Source organism: Oncorhynchus gorbuscha, unplaced genomic scaffold, assembly GCF_021184085.1.
Source record: "Oncorhynchus gorbuscha isolate QuinsamMale2020 ecotype Even-year unplaced genomic scaffold, OgorEven_v1.0 Un_scaffold_2617, whole genome shotgun sequence".
NCBI lineage: Eukaryota > Metazoa > Chordata > Actinopteri > Salmoniformes > Salmonidae > Oncorhynchus > Oncorhynchus gorbuscha.
Window position 1 is genome coordinate 34,516 of NW_025747079.1, and position 20,485 is coordinate 55,000.

Genomic DNA, 20,485 nt, shown 5'->3' on the forward strand with positions numbered 1-20,485 from the left:
AGAGAGAGAGAGAGAGAGAGAGAGAGAGAGGGACAGGGTGACAACAGGCCTGGAGAGAGAGAGAGAGGACAGGGTGATAACAAGGTTAATGTCGTCTTAAAGAGATATTTGCATCCACCTGTTTAGGACTTTTTGAAAGGTGACACCTCCAGTGCATCCCACATGGTATCCTCTATAGTGCACTACTTATGACCAGAGGCTGTGGCCCAAGTAGTGCACTATATAGGGAATAGGGTGCCTTTTGAAATCCTGATGGGTCGATTACCTAATAGCCATCTATAGAACTGTAAGAACTACCCAGTAGAACCGAGGAACCCGTAGAACACGGAGAACAGAGAACAATGTTAATAACAGACAAAAGGCATGTTTTACCTGTTTCAATTTTGCATTAAAAAAATAAAAAAAAAACTAAAAACATTTTTTTTCCTCTTGATTTTCTCTTTTTTTTTATTTATCTGTTGCTGCTCTATTATTAACTGGGATTCATTAATTATTCAACTTAATGCATTTTCTAATGATTACGAGGTGTGCTTCCCGAAATGGTACCCTATTCCTTATAAAGTGGACAATAGAGGGCCCTGGTCAACAGTAGTAGTTCACTATAGAGGGAAAAGGGTCCCATTTCAGTCACACAGAGTTGTTGTTACAGATCGGTTTGAGGATGATGATGATGATGATGATGATGTGTACAAGTTTGACATTGACATTAAAAGCTCCTTGAAACATTTTAAAAGTTGCATTTTTTAATTTGTACTCGGGTTCGGGATTCAATCCAGAGTGCGTTATGGAGCAGCACATTGCATTTGACTTATACATTACATTAGCACATCAAGACAGTCATGGAGTGTCCACATCACCAACAAACTAACATGGTCCAAACACATCAAGACAGTCTGGAGAGGACACATCACCAACAAACTAACATGGTCCAAGCACACCAAGACAGCTGACAAGGACACATCACCAACAAACTAACATGGTCCAAGCACATCAAGACAGTCCTGGAGAGGACACATCACCAACAAACTAACATGGTCCAAGCACATCAAGAAAGTAAGGAGAGGACACATCACCAACAAACTAACATGGTCCAAGCATATCCAAGACACGTTGGAGGAAAATCACCAACAAACTAACATGGTCCAAGCACACCAAGACATTCTGGAGAGGACACATCACCAACAAATAACATGGTCCAAGCACATCAAGACAGTCATGGAGAGGACATTTCACCAACAAATATCATGGTCCAAGCACATCAAGACAGTTTGGGATTGACACATCACCAACAAACTAACATGGGCATCAAGACAGTCATTAACACATCACCAACAAACTAACATGGTTTTGGGACCAAGACAGTCATGGAGAGGACACATCACCAACAAACTAACATGGTCCAAGCACATTGACAGTTTTGGGATTGACATCACCAACAAACTAACATGGGCATCAAGACATTTAACACATCACCAACAAACTAACATGGTCCAAGCACATCAAGACAGTTTTGGAGAGGACACATCACCAACAAATTTAACATGGTCCAATAATCAAGTACATTGGATGTCCACATCACCAACAAATTGAACATGGTCCTTGGGCATGACATTTAATCACCAACAAATAACATGGTCCAACATTGATGTTTTGGGATTGACACATCACCAACCTAACATGGGCATCAAGACATTTACATCACAACAAACTAACATGGTCCAAGCATTCAAGACAGTTTGGTGTCCACATCACCAACAAACTAACATGGTAAACCGAGTCCACATCACCAACAAACTAACATGGTCCAAGCACATCAAGACAGTCATGGAGTGTCCACATCACCAACAAACTAACATGGTCCAAGCACATCAAGACAGTCTGGAGAGGACACATCACCAACAAACTAACATGGTCCAAGCACACCAAGACAGTCGTGGAGAGGACACATCACCAACAAACTAACATGGTCCAAGCACATCAAGACAGTCGTGGAGAGGACACATCACCAACAAACTAACATGGTCCAAGCACATCAAGACAGTCGTGAGAGGTATTCTCATCGGCAGACTCAACAGCCTTGGTTTCTCTAATGATTGCCTCTCCTGGTTCGCTAAGTACTTCTCTGATACAGTTCAGTGTGTCACAGCGGAGGGCTTGCTGTCCGGGCCTCTGGCAGTCTCTATGGGGCGCCACAGGGTTCAATTCTCGAGCCGACTCAATTCTCAGTATATACTGTATCAACGATGTCGCTCTTGCTGCTGGTGAGTCTCTGATACACCTCTACGCAGACGACACCATTCTATATACATCTGACCCTTCTTTGGACACTGTGCTAACAAACCTCCAAACGAGCTTCAATGCCATACAACTCTCTTTCTGTGGCCTCCAACTGCTCTTAATCGCAAATAAAACTAAAAGCATACTCTTCCACCGATAGCTGCCTGCTCCCGCCTGCCCACCTAGCATCACTACTCCGGACGGTTCTGACTTAGAATATGTGAACAACTACAAATGCCAAGGTGGCTGGCTAGACTGTAAACTCTCCTTCCAGACTCACATTAAGCATCTTCAATCCAAAGTTAAATCTAGAATCTGCTTCCTATTTCACAACCAAGCCTCCTTCACTCATGCTGCCAAACATACCCTCGTAAAACTGACTATCCTGTCAACCCTTGACTTAGGCGATGTCATTTACAAAATTGCCTCCAATATTCTACTCAGCAAATTGGATGCAGTCAGTGCCATCCGTTCTGTCACCAAAGCCCCATATACTACCCAGCACTGTGACCTGTATGCTCTCGTTGGCTGGTCCTCGCTACATATTCGTCGCCAAACCCACTGGCTCCAGGTCATCTTTAAGACTAGACCAAACTAGACAACCAAGACTAGACCAAACTAGACAACCAAGACTAGACCAAACTAGACAACCAAGACTAGACCAAACTAGACAACCAAGACTAGACCAAACTAGACGACCAAGAGTAGGCCAAACTAGACAACCAAGACTAGACCAAACTAGACAACCAAGACTAGGCCAAACTAGACGACCAAGAGTAGGCCAAACTAGACAACCAAGACTAGACCAAACTAGACAACCAAGACTAGATCAAACTAGACGACCAAGACTAGACCAAACTAGACGACCAAGAGTAGGCCAAACTAGACGACCAAGAGTAGGCCAAACTAGACAACCAAGACTAGGCCAAACTAGACGACCAAGACTAGACCAAACTAGACGACCAAGAGTAGGCCAAACTAGACAACCAAGACTAGGCCAAACTAGACGACCAAGACTAGACCAAACTAGACGACCAAGACTAGGCCAAACTAGACGACCAAGAGTAGGCCAAACTAGACAACCAAGACTAGACCAAACTAGACAACCAAGACTAGACGACCAAGAGTAGGCCAAACTAGACGACCAAGACTAGACCAAACTAGACGACCAAGAGTAGGCCAAACTAGACAACCAAGACTAGACCAAACTAGACAACCAAGACTAGACGACCAAGAGTAGGCCAAACTAGACGACCAAGACTAGACGACCAAGAGTAGGCCAAACTAGACAACCAAGACTAGACGACCAAGAGTAGGCCAAACTAGACAACCAAGACTAGACCAAACTAGACAACCAAGACTAGACAACCAAGAGTAGGCCAAACTAGACAACCAAGACTAGACGACCAAGAGTAGGCCAAACTAGACAACCAAGACTAGACCAAACTAGACAACCAAGACTAGACAACCAAGAGTAGGCCAAACTAGACAACCAAGACTAGACGACCAAGAGTAGGCCAAACTAGACGACCAAGACTAGACCAAACTAGATGACCAAGAGTAGGCCAAACTAGACAACCAAGACTAGACCAAACTAGACAACCAAGAAAATAGATCTAGCATAGAAACTAGACAAATGACAATCTCCAATTGCACTGCTTTTCAACAGAGCCCTATGGGATAGAACAGATAAAAGCCTGAGGAGTTGAGAAAGTAGTAAAGTATAGAGGGAATATGGTGGAATTTGGGAGGGAGTCAAAATGACTGAGGTGGACCCTGTTTATCTGGATCACCAAGACACCTAGTGGCCAACAACCAACATTACAACTCGAAAGGTATACAATGGATTAACATACAGTAATAGTGGACATGAACAGCCAAACAATTGTACTTGACAACATTCAATTAATTAAGACTATAATAGTTGTATCCATTACATCATCTCATCAAATGGGATTTCATACAACAAACGACAACAAATCTTTATATATGTATGTTGATGGCAAAGGTTAGGTTTCTATTCAATATCATAGAATGGTTAGTGTTCTATTCAATACCATAGAATGGATAGTGTTCTATTCAATACCATAGAATGGTTAGTGTTCTATTCAATACCATAGAATGGATAGTGTTCTATTCAATACCATAGAATGGATAGTGTTCTATTCAATACCATAGAATGGATAGTGTTCTATTCAATATCATAGAATGGATAGTGTTCTATTCAATACCATAGAATGGTTAGTGTTCTATTCAATATCATAGAATGGTTAGTGTTCTATTCAATACCATAGAATGGTTAGTGTTCTATTCAATATCATAGAATGGTTAGTGTTCTATTCAATACCATAGAATGGATAGTGTTCTATTCAATACCATAGAATGGTTAGGTTTCAATTCAATACCATAGAATGGTTAGTGTTCTATTCAATACCATAGAATGGTTAGTGTTCTATTCAATACCATAGAATGGTTAGTGTTCTATTCAATATCATAGAATGGTTAGTGTTCTATTCAATACCATAGAATGGTTAGTGTTCTATTCAATATCATAGAATGGTTAGTGTTCTATTCAATACCATAGAATGGATAGTGTTCTATTCAATACCATAGAATGGTTAGTGTTCTATTCAATACCATAGAATGGTTAGTGTTCTATTCAATACCATAGAATGGTTAGTGTTCTATTCAATACCATAGAATGGTTAGTGTTCTATTCAATACATAGAATGGTTAGGTTTCAATTCAATACCAAGAATGGTTAGTGTTCTATTCAATACCATAGAATGGTTAGGTTTCAATTCAATACCATAGAATGGTTAGTGTTCTATTCAATACCATAGAAAGTGACCATAGAATGGTTACAATTCAAACATAGAATGGTTAGTGTTCTACAATACCATAGAATGGTTAGTGACCATAGAATGGTTAGGTTTCAATTCAATACCATAGAATGGTTAGTGTTCTATTCAATACCATAGAATGGTTAGTGTTCTATTCAATACCATAGAATGGTTAGGTTTCAATTCAATACCATAGAATGGTTAGTGTTCTATTCAATACCATAGAATGGTTAGTGTTCTATTCAATACCATAGAATGGTTAGTGTTCTATTCAATACCATAGAATGGTTAGGTTTCAATTCAATACCATAGAATGGTTAGTGTTCTATTCAATACCATAGAATGGTTAGGTTTCAATTCAATACCATAGAATGGTTAGTGTTCTATTCAATACCATAGAATGGTTAGTGTTCTATTCAATACCATAGAATGGTTAGGTTTCAATTCAATACCATAGAATGGTTAGTGTTCTATTCAATACCATAGAATGGTTAGTGTTCTATTCAATACCATAGAATGGTTAGGTTTCAATTCAATACCATAGAATGGTTAGTGTTCTATTCAATACCATAGAATGGTTTGTGTTCTATTCAATACCATATAATGGTTAGTGTTCTATTCAATACCATAGAATGGTTAGTGTTCTATTCAATACCATAGAATGGATAGTGTTCTATTCAATACCATAGAATGGTTAGGTTTCTATTCAATACCATAGAATGGTTAGTGTTCTATTCAATACCATATAATGGTTAGTGTTCTATTCAATACCATAGAATGGTTAGTGTTCTATTCAATACCATAGAATGGATAGTGTTCTATTCAATACCATAGAATGGTTAGTGTTCTATTCAATACCATAGAATGGATAGTGTTCTATTCAATACCATAGAATGGATAGTGTTCTATTCAATACCATAGAATGGATAGTGTTCTATTCAATACCATAGAATGGTTAGTGTTCTATTCAATACCATAGAATGGTTAGTGTTCTATTCAATACCATAGAATGGATAGTGTTCTATTCAATACCATAGAATGGATAGTGTTCTATTCAATACCATAGAATGGATAGTGTTCTATTCAATACCATAGAATGGATAGTGTTCTATTCAATACCATAGAATGGTTAGGTTTCTATTCAATACCATAGAATGGATAGTGTTCTATTCAATACCATAGAATGGATAGTGTTATATTCAATACCATAGAATGGTTAGGTTTCAATTCAATACCATAGAATGGATAGTGTTCTATTCAATATCATAGAATGGATAGTGTTATATTCAATACCATAGAATGGTTAGGTTTCAATTCAATACCATAGAATGGATAGTGTTCCATTCAATACCATAGAATGGATAGTGTTCTATTCAATATCATAGAATGGATAGTGTTCTATTCAATACCATAGAATGGATAGTGTTCTATTCAATACCATAGAATCAGGTTTCTATTCAATCATAGAATGGTTAGTGTTCTATTCAATACATAGAATGGTTAGTGTTCTATTCAATACCATAGAATGGATAGTGTTATATTCAATACCATAGAATGGTTAGTGTTCTATTCAATACCATAGAATGGTTAGTGTTCTATTCAATACCATAGAATGGTTAGTGTTCTATTCAATACCATAGAATGGTTAGTGTTCTATTCAATACCATAGAAATGTGTTCTATTCAATACCATAGAATGGTTGTTTCTATTCAATACCATAGAATGGTTAGTGTTCTATTCAATACCATAGAATGGATAGTGTTCTATTCAATACCATAGAATGGATAGTGTTCTATTCAATAGGTTTCTATTCAATACCATAGAATGGATAGTGTTCTATTCAATACCATAGAATGGATAGTGTTCTATTCAATACCATAGAATGGATAGTGTTCTATTCAATACCATAGAATGGATAGTGTTCTATTCAATACCATAGAATGGATAGTGTTCTATTCAATACCATAGAATGGATAGTGTTCTATTCAATACCATAGAATGGTTAGTTTCTATTCAATACCATAGAATGGTTAGTTTCTATTCAATACCATAGAATGGATAGTGTTCTATTCAATACCATAGAATGGATAGTGTTCTATTCAATACCATAGAATGGATAGTGTTCTATTCAATACCATAGAATGGTTAGTGTTCTATTCAATACCATAGAATGGATAGTGTTCTATTCAATACCATAGAATGGATAGTGTTCTATTCAATACCATAGAATGGATATTCTATTCAATACCATAGAATGGATAGTGTTCTATTCAATACCATAGAATGGATAGTGTTCTATTCAATACCATAGAATGGATAGTGTTCTATTCAATACCATAGAATGGATAGTGTTCTATTCAATACCATAGAATGGTTAGTGTTCTATTCAATATCATGGAATGGATAGTGTTCTACTCAATACCATAAAATGGATAGTGTTCTATTCAATATCATGGAATGGATAGTGTTCTACTCAATACCATAAAATGGATAGTGTTCTATTCAATACCATAAAATGGATAGTGTTCTATTCAATACCATAGAATGGTTAGTGTTCTATTCAATACCATATAATGGTTAGTGTTCTATTCAATACCATAGAATGGATAGTGTTCTATTCAATACCATAGAATGGATAGTGTTCTATTCAATACCATAGAATGGATAGTGTTCTATTCAATACCATAGAATGGATAGTGTTCTATTCAATACCATAGAATGGATAGTGTTCTATTCAATACCATAGAATGGTTAGTGTTCTATTCAATACCATAGAATGGATAGTGTTCTATTCAATACCATAGAATGGTTAGTGTTCTATTCAATACCATAGAATGGATAGTGTTCTATTCAATACCATAGAATGGTTAGTGTTCTATTCAATACCATAGAATGGATAGTGTTCTATTCAATACCATAGAATGGTTAGTTTATTTTGGACAATAGAGTTGTATTCTTTACAGTGTATAGAACATAGTAATCAGGTTTAGGATGGAATTTAATGGTAGAAGAGCAACACAGCAGCCTCCCTGGACGTGTTGGTCCCGTAGCCGTCCCAGTCAAAGCCAGTGAAGTCACCACACTGGTAGGGAGCAACCTGAGGGAAGTGTCCACCACCACCTATACAGTACTGCACACACACACACACACTATGAAACAGATGGACAGATGCATGCCATCTAATGCTTGCACACACAGACACAGACACAGACACAGACACAGACACACTCACAGAGACACAGACACAGATACACAGACACAGACACACTCACAGAGACACAGACACAGCTACATACACACACACAGACACACACAGACACACAGACATACTTACTGAGTCACAGACACACACACATAGACACACAGACATACTCACAAAGACACAGACACACAGACACACACAGACACACAGACATACATAGACACACAGACATACATAGACACACAGACATACTCACAAAGACACAGACACAGATACAGACTCACACACAGACACACACACACACAGACACACACACACACAGACACACACACACACACAGACACACATACATAGACACACAGACATACTCACAAAGACACAGACACAGATACAGACTCACACACAGAGACACACACACACACACACACACATAGACACACAGACATACTCACAAAGACACAGACACACAGACACACACAGACACACAGACACACATAGACACACAGACACATAGACACACAGACATACTACAAAGACACAGACACAGAGACAGACTCACACACAGACAGAGACACACACAGACACACACACACACAGACACACACAGACACACAGACACACATACATAGACATACAGACATTCACAAAGACACAGACACAGATACAGACTCACATCACAGAGCGACACACACACACAGACACACAGACATACACACACACAGACACACAGACATACATAGACACACAGACACACACAGAGACACAGACACAGATACAGACTAACACACACACACACACACACACACAGAGAGACACACAGACACACACACACAGACACTCACAGACACACAGACACACAGACATACATAATGTACATTTAAGTCATTTACAGACGCTCTTATCCAGACGACTAGACACACACATACACACACACACACAGCCACACAGACATACACACACAGAGACACACACAGACACACAGACATACAGACTAACACACAGAGACACACAGACACACACACACACACACACACACAGACATACATACACACAGACACAGACACACAGACACACACACACAGACATAGACACACAGACACACTCACAGACACAGACACAGATACAGACTAACACACAGACACAGACACACACACACACACAGAGACACAGACATACAGACAGACACAGACACAGACACACTCACAGAGACACAGACATACAGACACACACAGAGACACAGACACACAGACACAGACACACTCACAGAGACACAGACACACAGACACAGACACACTCACAGAGACACAGACCATAGATACACAGAGATCACAGACACACAGACCCAGTGTTTATGACCCCAGAGATGACCTCCTTCAGTGTTTTGACCCCAGAGATGACCTCCTTCATGACCCCAGAGATGACCTCCTTCAGTGTTTATGACCCCAGAGATGACCTCCTTCAGTGTTTATGGTCCAGAGATGACCTCCTTCAGTGTTTATGACCCCAGAGATGACCTCCTTCAGTGTTTATGACCCCAGAGATGACCTCCTTCAGTGTTTATGGTCCAGAGATGACCTCCTTCAGTGTTTATGACCCCAGAGATGACCCCTTCAGTGTTTATGACCCCAGAGATGACCTCCTTCAGTGTTTATGACCCCAGAGATGACCTCCTTCAGTGTTTATGACCCCAGAAATGACCTCCTTCAGTGTTTATGACCCCAGAGATGACCTCCTTCAGTGATGGCCATGGCTGCTCCTTCAGTGTTTATGGTCCAGAGCAGATGGCCATGGCTGCTCGTTCGGTATTTATGGCTCTGAACGTGATGAAGCCGGGTTGAAACTCATCTTTGGGAGATAAAGAACAGAAACATGATACTAATGTAAACAAGCCACGTAATTTATTCCATAGACACATTCCCTGTTATGCTGGTGAATGAGGACCCAAAAGCGACTTAACGAAAACAGAGTCTTTATTCCAGTATATGACAAAAGTAATAATCCTGGAAAAATCAAGAAGCAAACAAAACAGGAAAAAACTTAAATCCACTCGTAGTAACGAGGACAGACTGGAGACTCGACCATTGACTGCAGGTTGCTTCGGGAAGGCACCGACCGTAGCAGACTAAGACACCTGCTCACACGCAGCATCTGAAGGAGACAAAACACGACAGGGCGAGACAAGGACACAGAACAGCGAACATCATACAAGGATCCGACAAGGACAGAAGCGGAAAACAGGGGGAGAAATAGGGCTCTAATCAGAGGGCAAAATAGGGGACAGGTGTGAAAAGAGTAAATGAGTGAGTTAGGAGAATGAGGAACAGCTGGGAGCAGGAACGGAACGATAGAGAGAAGAGAGAGAGGGAGGGGGAGAGAGAGGGATAGAAAAAGGGAACGAACCTAATAAGACCAGCAGGGGAAACGAACAGAAGGGAAAGCACAAGGACAAGACAATATATGACAAAACATGACAGTACCCCCCCACTCACCGAGCGACTCCTGGCGCACTCGAGGAGGAATCCTGGCGGCAACGGAGGAAATCATCAATCAGCGAACGGTCCAGCACGTCCCGAGATGGAACCCAACTCCTCTCCTCAGGACCGTAACCCTCCCAATCCACTAAGTACTGGTGACCACGTCCCCGAGAACGCATGTCCATGATCCTACGTACCTTGTAAATAGGTGCGCCCTCGACAAGGACGGGGGGGGGAGGGAAGACGAACGGGGGCGCGAAGAAAGGGCTTGACACAGGAGACATGGAAGACAGGATGGACGCGACGAAGATGTCGCGGAAGAAGCAGTCGCACAGCGACAGGATTGACGACCTGGGAGACACGGAACGGACCAATGAACCGCGGAGTCAACTTACGAGAAGCTGTCGTAAGGGGAAGGTTACGAGTGGAAAGCCACACTCTCTGGCCGCGACAATACCTAGGACTCTTAATCCTACGTTTATTGGCGGCTCTCACAGTCTGCGCCCTGTAACGGCAAAGTGCAGACCTCACCCTCCTCCAGGTGCGCTCACAACGTTTGACAAACGCCTGAGCGGAGGGAACGCTGGACTCGGCGAGCTGGGACGAGAACAGAGGAGGCTGGTAACCCAGACTACTCTGAAACGGAGATAGCCCGGTAGCAGACGAAGGAAGCGAGTTGTGAGCGTATTCTGCCCAGGGGAGCTGTTCTGCCCAAGACGCAGGGTTTCTAAAAGAAAGGCTGCGTAATATGCGACCAATCGTCTGATTGGCCCTTTCTGCTTGACCGTTAGACTGGGGATGAAAACCGGAAGAGAGACTGACGGAAGCACCAATCAAACGACAGAACTCCCTCCAAAACTGTGACGTGAATTGCGGACCTCTGTCTGAAACGGCGTCTAACGGGAGGCCATGAATTCTGAACACATTCTCAATGATGATTTGTGCCGTCTCCTTAGCGGAAGGAAGTTTAGCGAGGGGAATGAAATGTGCCGCCTTAGAGAACCTATCGACAACCGTAAGAATCACAGTCTTCCCCGCAGACGAAGGCAGACCGGTAATGAAGTCTAAGGCGATGTGAGACCATGGTCGAGAAGGAATGGGAAGCGGTCTGAGACGACCGGCAGGAGGAGAGTTACCTTACTTAGTCTGCGCGCAGTCCGAACAAGCAGCCACGAAACGGAGCGTGTCACGCTCCTGAGTAGGCCACCAAAACCGCTGGCGAATAGAAGCAAGTGTACCTCGAACGTCGGGATGGCCAGCTAACTTGGCAGAGTGAGCCCACTGAAGAACAGCCAGACGAGTAGAAACAGGAACGAAAAGAAGGTTACTAGGACAAGCGCGTGGCGACGCAGTGTGAGTGAGTGCTTGCTTAACCTGTCTCTCAATTCCCCAGACAGTCAACCCGACAACACGCCCATAAGGAAGAATCCCCTCGGGATCGGTAGAAGCCACAGAAGAACTAAAGAGACGGGATAAGGCATCAGGCTTGGTGTTCTTATTACCCGGGCGATAAGAAATCACAAACTCGAAACGAGCGAAAAACAACGCCCAACGAGCTTGACGTGCATTAAGTCGTTTGGCAGAACGGATGTACTCAAAGTTCTTATGGTCAGTCCAAACGACAAAAGGAACGGTCGCCCCCTCCAACCACTGTCGCCATTCGCCTAGGGCTAAGCGGATGGCGAGCAGTTCGCGGTTACCCACATCATAGTTGCGTTCCGATGGCGACAGGCGATGAGAAAAATAAGCGCAAGGATGGACCTTATCGTCAGACTGGAAGCGCTGGGATAGAATGGCTCCCACGCCCACCTCTGAAGCGTCAACCTCGACAATGAATTGTTTAGTGACGTCAGGAGTAACGAGGATAGGAGCGGACGTAAAACGCTTCTTGAGGAGATCAAAAGCTCCCTGGGCGGAACCGGACCACTTAAAGCATGTCTTGACAGAGGTAAGAACTGTGAGAGGGGCAGCAACTTGACCGAAATTACGAATGAAACGCCAATAGAAATTAGCGAAACCTAGAAAGCGCTGCAACTCGACACGTGACCTGGGAACGGGCCAATCACTGACAGCCTGGACCTTAGCGGGATCCATCTGAATGCCTTCAGCGGAAATAACAGAACCGAGAAATGTGACAGAGGAGACATGAAAGGCGCACTTCTCAGCCTTCACGTAGAGACAATTCTCTAAAAGGCGTTGGAGTACACGTCGAACGTGCTGAACATGAATCTCGAGTGACGGTGAAAAAATCAGGATATCGTCAAGGTAGACAAAAACAAAGATGTTCAGCATGTCTCTCAGTACATCATTAACTAATGCCTGAAAAACAGCTGGAGCATTAGCGAGACCAAACGGCAGAACCCGGTACTCAAAATGCCCTAACGGAGTGTTAAACGCCGTTTTCCACTCGTCCCCCTCTCTGATGCGCACGAGATGGTAAGCATTACGAAGGTCCAACTTAGTAAAGAACCTGGCTCCCTGCAGAATCTCGAAGGCTGACGACATAAGGGGAAGCGGATAACGATTCTTAACCGTTATGTCATTCAGCCCTCGATAATCCACGCAGGGGCGCAGAGTACCGTCCTTCTTCTTAACAAAAAAAAACCCCGCTCCGGCGGGAGAGGAAGAAGGCACTACGGTGCCGGCGTCAAGAGAAACAGACAAATAATCTTCGAGAGCCTTACGTTCGGGAGCCGACAGAGAGTTTAGTCTACCCCGAGGGGGAGTGGTCCCCAGAAGGAGATCAATACTACAATCATACGACCGGTGAGGAGGAAGGGAGTTGGCTCTGGACCGACTGAAGACCGTGCGCAGATCATGATATTCCTCCGGCACTCCTGTCAAATCACCAGGTTCCTCCTGAGAAGAGGGGACAGAAGAAACAGGAGGGATAGCAGACATTAAACACTTCACATGACAAGAAACGTTCCAGGATAGGATAGAATTACTAGACCAATTAATAGAAGGATTATGACATACTAGCCAGGGATGACCCAAAACAACAGGTGTAAAAGGAGAACGAAAAATCAAAAAGGAAATGGTCTCACTGTGGTTACATTTACATTACATTTACATTTAAGTCATTTAGCAGACGCTCTTATCCAGAGCGACTTACAAATTGGTGCATTCACCTTATGACATCCAGTGGAACAACCACTTTACAATAGTGCATCTAAATATTTTAAGGGGGGGGGGGGTGAGAAGGATTACTTTATCCTATCCTAGGTATTCCTTAAAGAGGTGGGGTTTCAGGTGTCTCCGGAAGGTGGTGATTGACTCCGCTGTCCTGGCGTCGTGAGGGAGTTTGTTCCACCATTGGGGAGCCAGAGCAGCGAACAGTTTTGACTGAGCTGAGCGGGAACTGTACTTCCTCAGTGGTAGGGAGGCGAGCAGGCCAGAGGTGGATGAACGCAGTGCCCTTATTTGGGTGTAGGGCCTGATCAGAGCCTGGAGGTACTGAGGTGCCGTTCCCCTCACAGCTCCGTAGGCAAGCACCATGGTCTTGTAGCGGATGCGAGCTTCAACTGGAAGCCAGTGGAGAGAGCGGAGGAGCGGGGTGACGTGAGAGAACTTGGGAAGGTTGAACACTAGACGGGCTGCGGCGTTCTGGATGAGTTGTAGGGGTTTAATGGCACAGGCAGGGAGCCCAGCCAACAGCGAGTTGCAGTAATCCAGACGGGAGATGACAAGTGCCTGGATTAGGACCTGCGCCGCTTCCTGTGTGAGGCAGGGTCGTTGTAGAGCATGAACCTACAGGAACGGGCCACCGCCTTGATGTTAGTTGAGAACGACAGTTTGTTGTCCAGGATCACGCCAAGGTTCTTAGCGCTCTGGGAGGAGGACACAATGGAGTTGTCAACCGTGATGGCGAGATCATGGAACGGGCAGTCCTTCCCCGGGAGGAAGAGCAGCTCCGTCTTGCCGATGTTCAGCTTGAGGTGGTGATCCGTCATCCACACTGATATGTCTGCCAGACATGCAGAGATGCGATTCGCCACCTGGTCATCAGAAGGGGGAAAGGAGAAGATTAATTGTGTGTCGTCTGCATAGCAATGATAGGAGAGACCATGTGAGGTTATGACAGAGCCAAGTGACTTGGTGTATAGCGAGAATAGGAGAGGGCCTAGAACAGAGCCCTGGGGGACACCAGTGGTGAGAGCGCGTGGTGAGGAGACAGATTCTCGCCACGCCACCTGGTAGGAGCGACCTGTCAGGTAGGACGCAATCCAAGCGTGGGCCGCGCCGGAGATGCCCAACTCGGAGAGGGTGGAGAGGAGGATCTGATGGTTCACAGTATCGAAGGCAGCCGATAGGTCTAGAAGGATGAGAGCAGAGGAGAGAGAGTTAGCTTTAGCGGTGCGGAGCGCCTCCGTGATACAGAGAAGAGCAGTCTCAGTTGAATGACTAGTCTTGAAACCTGACTGATTTGGATCAAGAAGGTCATTCTGAGAGAGATAGCGGGAGAGCTGACCAAGGACGGCACGTTCAAGAGTTTTGGAGAGAAAAGAAAGAAGGGATACTGGTCTGTAGTTGTTGACATCGGAGGGATCGAGTGTAGGTTTTTTCAGAAGGGGTGCAACTCTCGCTCTCTTGAAGACGGAAGGGACGTAGCCAGCGGTCAGGGATAAGTTGATGAGCGAGGTGAGGTAAGGGAGAAGGTCTCTTTTCAGTATCTGGTTACCAGATACTGTGAGGGTTAAAGGTAGTGTCTCATATCTGATACTGGGGAGATGACTACCATCTAAGGCGAACATGGGCGTGGGCTTCCCTAACTGTCTGAGAGGAATGTCATGTTTCCGAGCCCATGCTTCGTCCATAAAACAACCCTCAGCCCCAGAGTCTATCAAGGCACTGCATGAAGCAGCCGAACCGGTCCAGCGTAGATGGACCGACATGGTAGTACAGGATCTTGATGGAGAGACCTGAGTAGTAGCGCTCACCAGTAGCCCTCCGCTTACTGATGAGCTCTGGCTTTTACTGAACATGAATTGACAAAATGTCCAGCAGAACCGCAATAGAGGCAAAAGGCGGTTGGTGATCCTCCGTTCCCTCTCCTTAGTCAAGATGCGAATACCTCCCAGCTGCATGGGCTCAGTCTCTGAGCCGGAGGGAGGAGATGGTTGCGATGCGGAGAGGGGGAACACCGTTAACGCGAGCTCTCTTCCACGAGCTCGGTGACGAAGATCTACCCGTCGTTCTATGCGGATGGCGAGTGCAATCAAAGAGTCCACACTGGAAGGAACCTCCCGGGAGAGAATCTCATCCTTAACCTCAGCGTGGAGTCCCTCCAGAAAACGAGCGAGCAGCGCCGGCTCGTTCCAGTCACTAGAGGCAGCAAGAGTGCGAAACTCTATAGAGTAATCCGTTATGGATCGATCACCTTGACATAGGGAAGCCAAGGCCCTAGAAGCCTCCCTACCAAAAACTGAACGATCAAAACCCGTATCATCTCCTCTTTAAAGTTCAGATAATTGTTAGAACACTCAGCCCTTGCCTCCCAGATAGCTGTGCCCCACTCTCGAGCCCGACCAGTAAGGAGTGAAATGACGTAAGCAATCCGAGCTCTCTCTCTTGAGTATGTGTTGGGTTGGAGAGAGAACACAATATCACACTGGGTGAGAAAGGAACGGCACTCAGTGGGCTGCCCAGAATAACATGGTGGGTTATTAACCCTAGGTTCCGGAGACTCGGAAGACCAGGAAGTAGCTGGTGGCACGAGACGAAGACTCTGAAACTGTCCTGAGAGGTCGGAAACCTGAGCGGCCAGGGTCTCAACAGCATGACGAGCAGCAGACAATTCCTGCTCGTGTCTGCCGAGCATAGCTCCCTGGATCTCGACGGCAGTGTTACGAGAATCCGTAGTCGCTGGGTCCATTCTTGGTCGGATCCTTCTGTTATGCTGGTGAATGAGGACCCAAAAGCGACTTAACGAAAACAGAGTCTTTATTCCAGTATATGACAAAAGTAATAATCCTGGAAAAATCAAGAAGCAAACAAAACAGGAAAAAACTTAAATCCACTCGTAGTAACGAGGACAGACTGGAGACTCGACCATTGACTGCAGGTTGCTTCGGGAAGGCACCGACCGTAGCAGACTAAGACACCTGCTCACACGCAGCATCTGAAGGAGACAAAACACTGGTATAGACAGGGGACAACCAGGATAAATACACTGGTATAGACAGGGGACAACCAGGACCAGGATAAATACACTGGTATAGACAGGGGACAACCAGGACCAGGATAAATACACTGGTATAGACAGGGGATAACCAGGATAAATACACTGGTATAGACAGGGGACAACCAGAATAAATACACTGGTATAGACAGGGGATAACCAGGATAAATACACTGGTATAGACAGGGGACAACCAGAATAAATACACTGGTATAGACAGGGGACAACCAGGATAAATACACTGGTATAGACAGGGACAACCAGGATAAATACACTGGTATAGACAGGGGACAACCAGGACCAGGATAAATACACTGGTATAGACAGGGGACAACCAGGATAAATACACTGGTATAGACAGGGGACAACCAGGATAAATACACTGGTATAGTCAGGGGACAACCAGGATAAATACACTGGTATAGACAGGGGACAACCAGGATAAATACACTGGTATAGACAGGGGACAACCAGGATAAATACACTGGTATAGACAGGGGACAACCAGGATAAATACACTGGTATAGACAGGGGACAACCAGGATAAATACACTGGTATAGACAGGAACAACCAGGATAAATACACTGGTATAGACAGGGGACATCCAGGATAAATACACTGGTATAGACAGGGGACAACCAGGACCAGGATAAATACACTGGTATAGACAGGGGACAACCAGGACCAGGATAAATACACTGGTATAGACAGGGGACAACCAGGATAAATACACTAGTATAGACAGGGGACAACCAGGATAAATACACTGGTATAGACAGGGGATAACCAGGATAAATACACTGGTATAGACAGGGGACAACCAGGATAAATACACTGGTATAGACAGGGGACAACCAGGATAAATACACTGGTATAGACAGGGGACAACCAGGATAAATACACTGGTATAGACAGGGGACAACCAGGATAAATACACTGGTATAGACAGGGGACAACCAGGATAAATACACTGGTATAGACAGGAACAACCAGGACCAGGATAAATACACTGGTATAGACAGGGGACAACCATGACCAGGATAAATACACTGGTATAGACAGGGGACAACCAGGATAAATACACTGGTATAGACAGGAACAACCAGGACCAGGATAAATACACTGGTATAGACAGGGGACAACCAGGATAAATACACTGGTATAGACAGGGGACAACCAGGATAAATACACTGGTATAGACAGGGGACAACCAGGATAAATACACTGGTATAGACAGGGGACAACCAGGATAAATACACTGGTATAGACAGGGGACAACCAGGATAAATACACTGGTATAGACAGGGGACAACCAGGATAAATACACTGGTATAGACAGGGGACAACCAGGATAAATACACTGGTATAGACAGGGAACAACCAGGATAAATACACTGGTATAGACAGGGGACATCCAGGATAAATACACTGGTATAGACAGGGAACAACCAGGACCAGGATAAATACACTGGTATAGACAGGGGACAACCAAGACCAGGATAAATACACTGGTATAGACAGAGGACAACCATGACCAGGATAAATACACTGGTATAGACAGGGGACAACCAGGATAAATACACTGGTATAGACAGAGGACAACCATGACCAGGATAAATACACTGGTATAGACAGGGGACAACCAGGACCAGGGCCTGTATCACCAAAGGGTCTTATACTGAATAAAAATATAAATGAAACATGTAAAGTGTTGGTCTCATGTTTCATGAGCTGAAATACAAGATCACAGAAATGTTCCATACACACAAAAAAAAGCTTATTTCTCTCCGATTTTGTGCACAAATTTGTTTACATTGCTGTTAGTGAGCATTTTTCCTTTGCCAAGATAATTACATTTACATTTAAGTCATTTAGCAGACGCTCTTATCCAGAGCGACTTACAAATTGATGCATTCACCTTATGACATCCAGTGGAACAGCCACTTTACAATAGTGCATCTAAATCTTTAATCCATCCACCTGACAGTGTGGCATATCAAGAAGCTGATTACACAGCAGGAGCATTACACAGGTGCACCTTATGCTGGGTACAATAAAACGCCATTCTAAAATGTGCAGTTTTGTCACACAAAATAAACGCCACAGATTGAGGGAGCGTGCAATTGGCATGCTGACTGCAGGAATGTCCACCAGAGTTGTTGAATGTTCATTTCTCTACCATAAGCCGACTCCAATGTTGTTTTAGAGTATTTGCCAGTACGTCTAACCGGCCTCACAACCACAGACCACGTGTAACCACGCCAACCCAGGACCTCCACATCCCGGTTCTTCACCTGTGGGATCGTCTGAGACCAGCCACCTGAACAGCTGATGAAACTGAGGAGTATTTCTATCTGCAATAAATCCCTTTTGTGGGGAAAAACTAGTTATGTTTGTCTGGGCCTGACTCTGCAGACCCACCATTCTGTTTGTCTGGGCCTGGGAGGGCATAGGCCCACCCACTTGGGAGACAGGCCCACCCATGACTGTGCCCCTGCCCAGTTATGAAAAAGCCATAGATTAGGGACTAATGCATTTATTTAAATTGACTGATTTCCTCATATAAACTGTAACTCAATAAAATCATATGTTGAGTTTTTACTTGTGCTCAGTGTACAATATGTGCTGATCTAGGATCTGTCCATTTCATCTTATTCGTTATGGTCTATAAAAGACTAAACTGATCCTAGATCAGCACCCCCACTATGAGAGGCTTTGTGGACAAGGGCCCAGGGCTAAGATACACAGGTGACAACAGGGCCATCTGTACATGCAGTACCCAGGTCATACCACGAGGGGGAGCCAGACAGTTGTTTTCAATGGAAGTGTGAACATTGACTCTGTACGGGTTTCATCTTCCAACATCATGCTATTATAATTACAGAACAGACCTGAGTTGTACAATCACAACATCTCTCTTTCTCGCCCTCTCACTTAATGCATTTTATAATAATAATAATAATAATATATGCCATTTAGCAGACGCTTTTATCCAAAGCGACTTACAGTCATGTGTGCATACATTCTACGTATGGGTGGTCCCGGGGATCGAACCCACTACCCTGGCTTTACAAGCACCATGCTCTACCAACTGAGCTACAGAAGGACCACATTTTCACATAGGCCCTTTCTCAATCTGATTCTATAATGTTTACATACCCTACATTACTCATCTCATATGTCCATAAAGATATATGAATGAGTGATGGTATAGAGTGGCAGAGGCAAGATGCAGTAGATGGTATAGAGTACAGTATATACATATGAGATGAGTAATGTAGGGTATGTAAACTTATATAAGTGTCTAGTGATACATGTATTACATAAAGATGCAGTGGATGGTATAGAGTACAGTATATACATATGAGATGAGTAATGTAGGGTATGTAAACTTATATAAGTGTCTAGTGATACATGTATTACATAAAGATGCAGTGGATGGTATAGATACAGTATAATATGAGATGAGTAATGTAGGGTATGTAAACTTATATAAGTGTCTAGTGA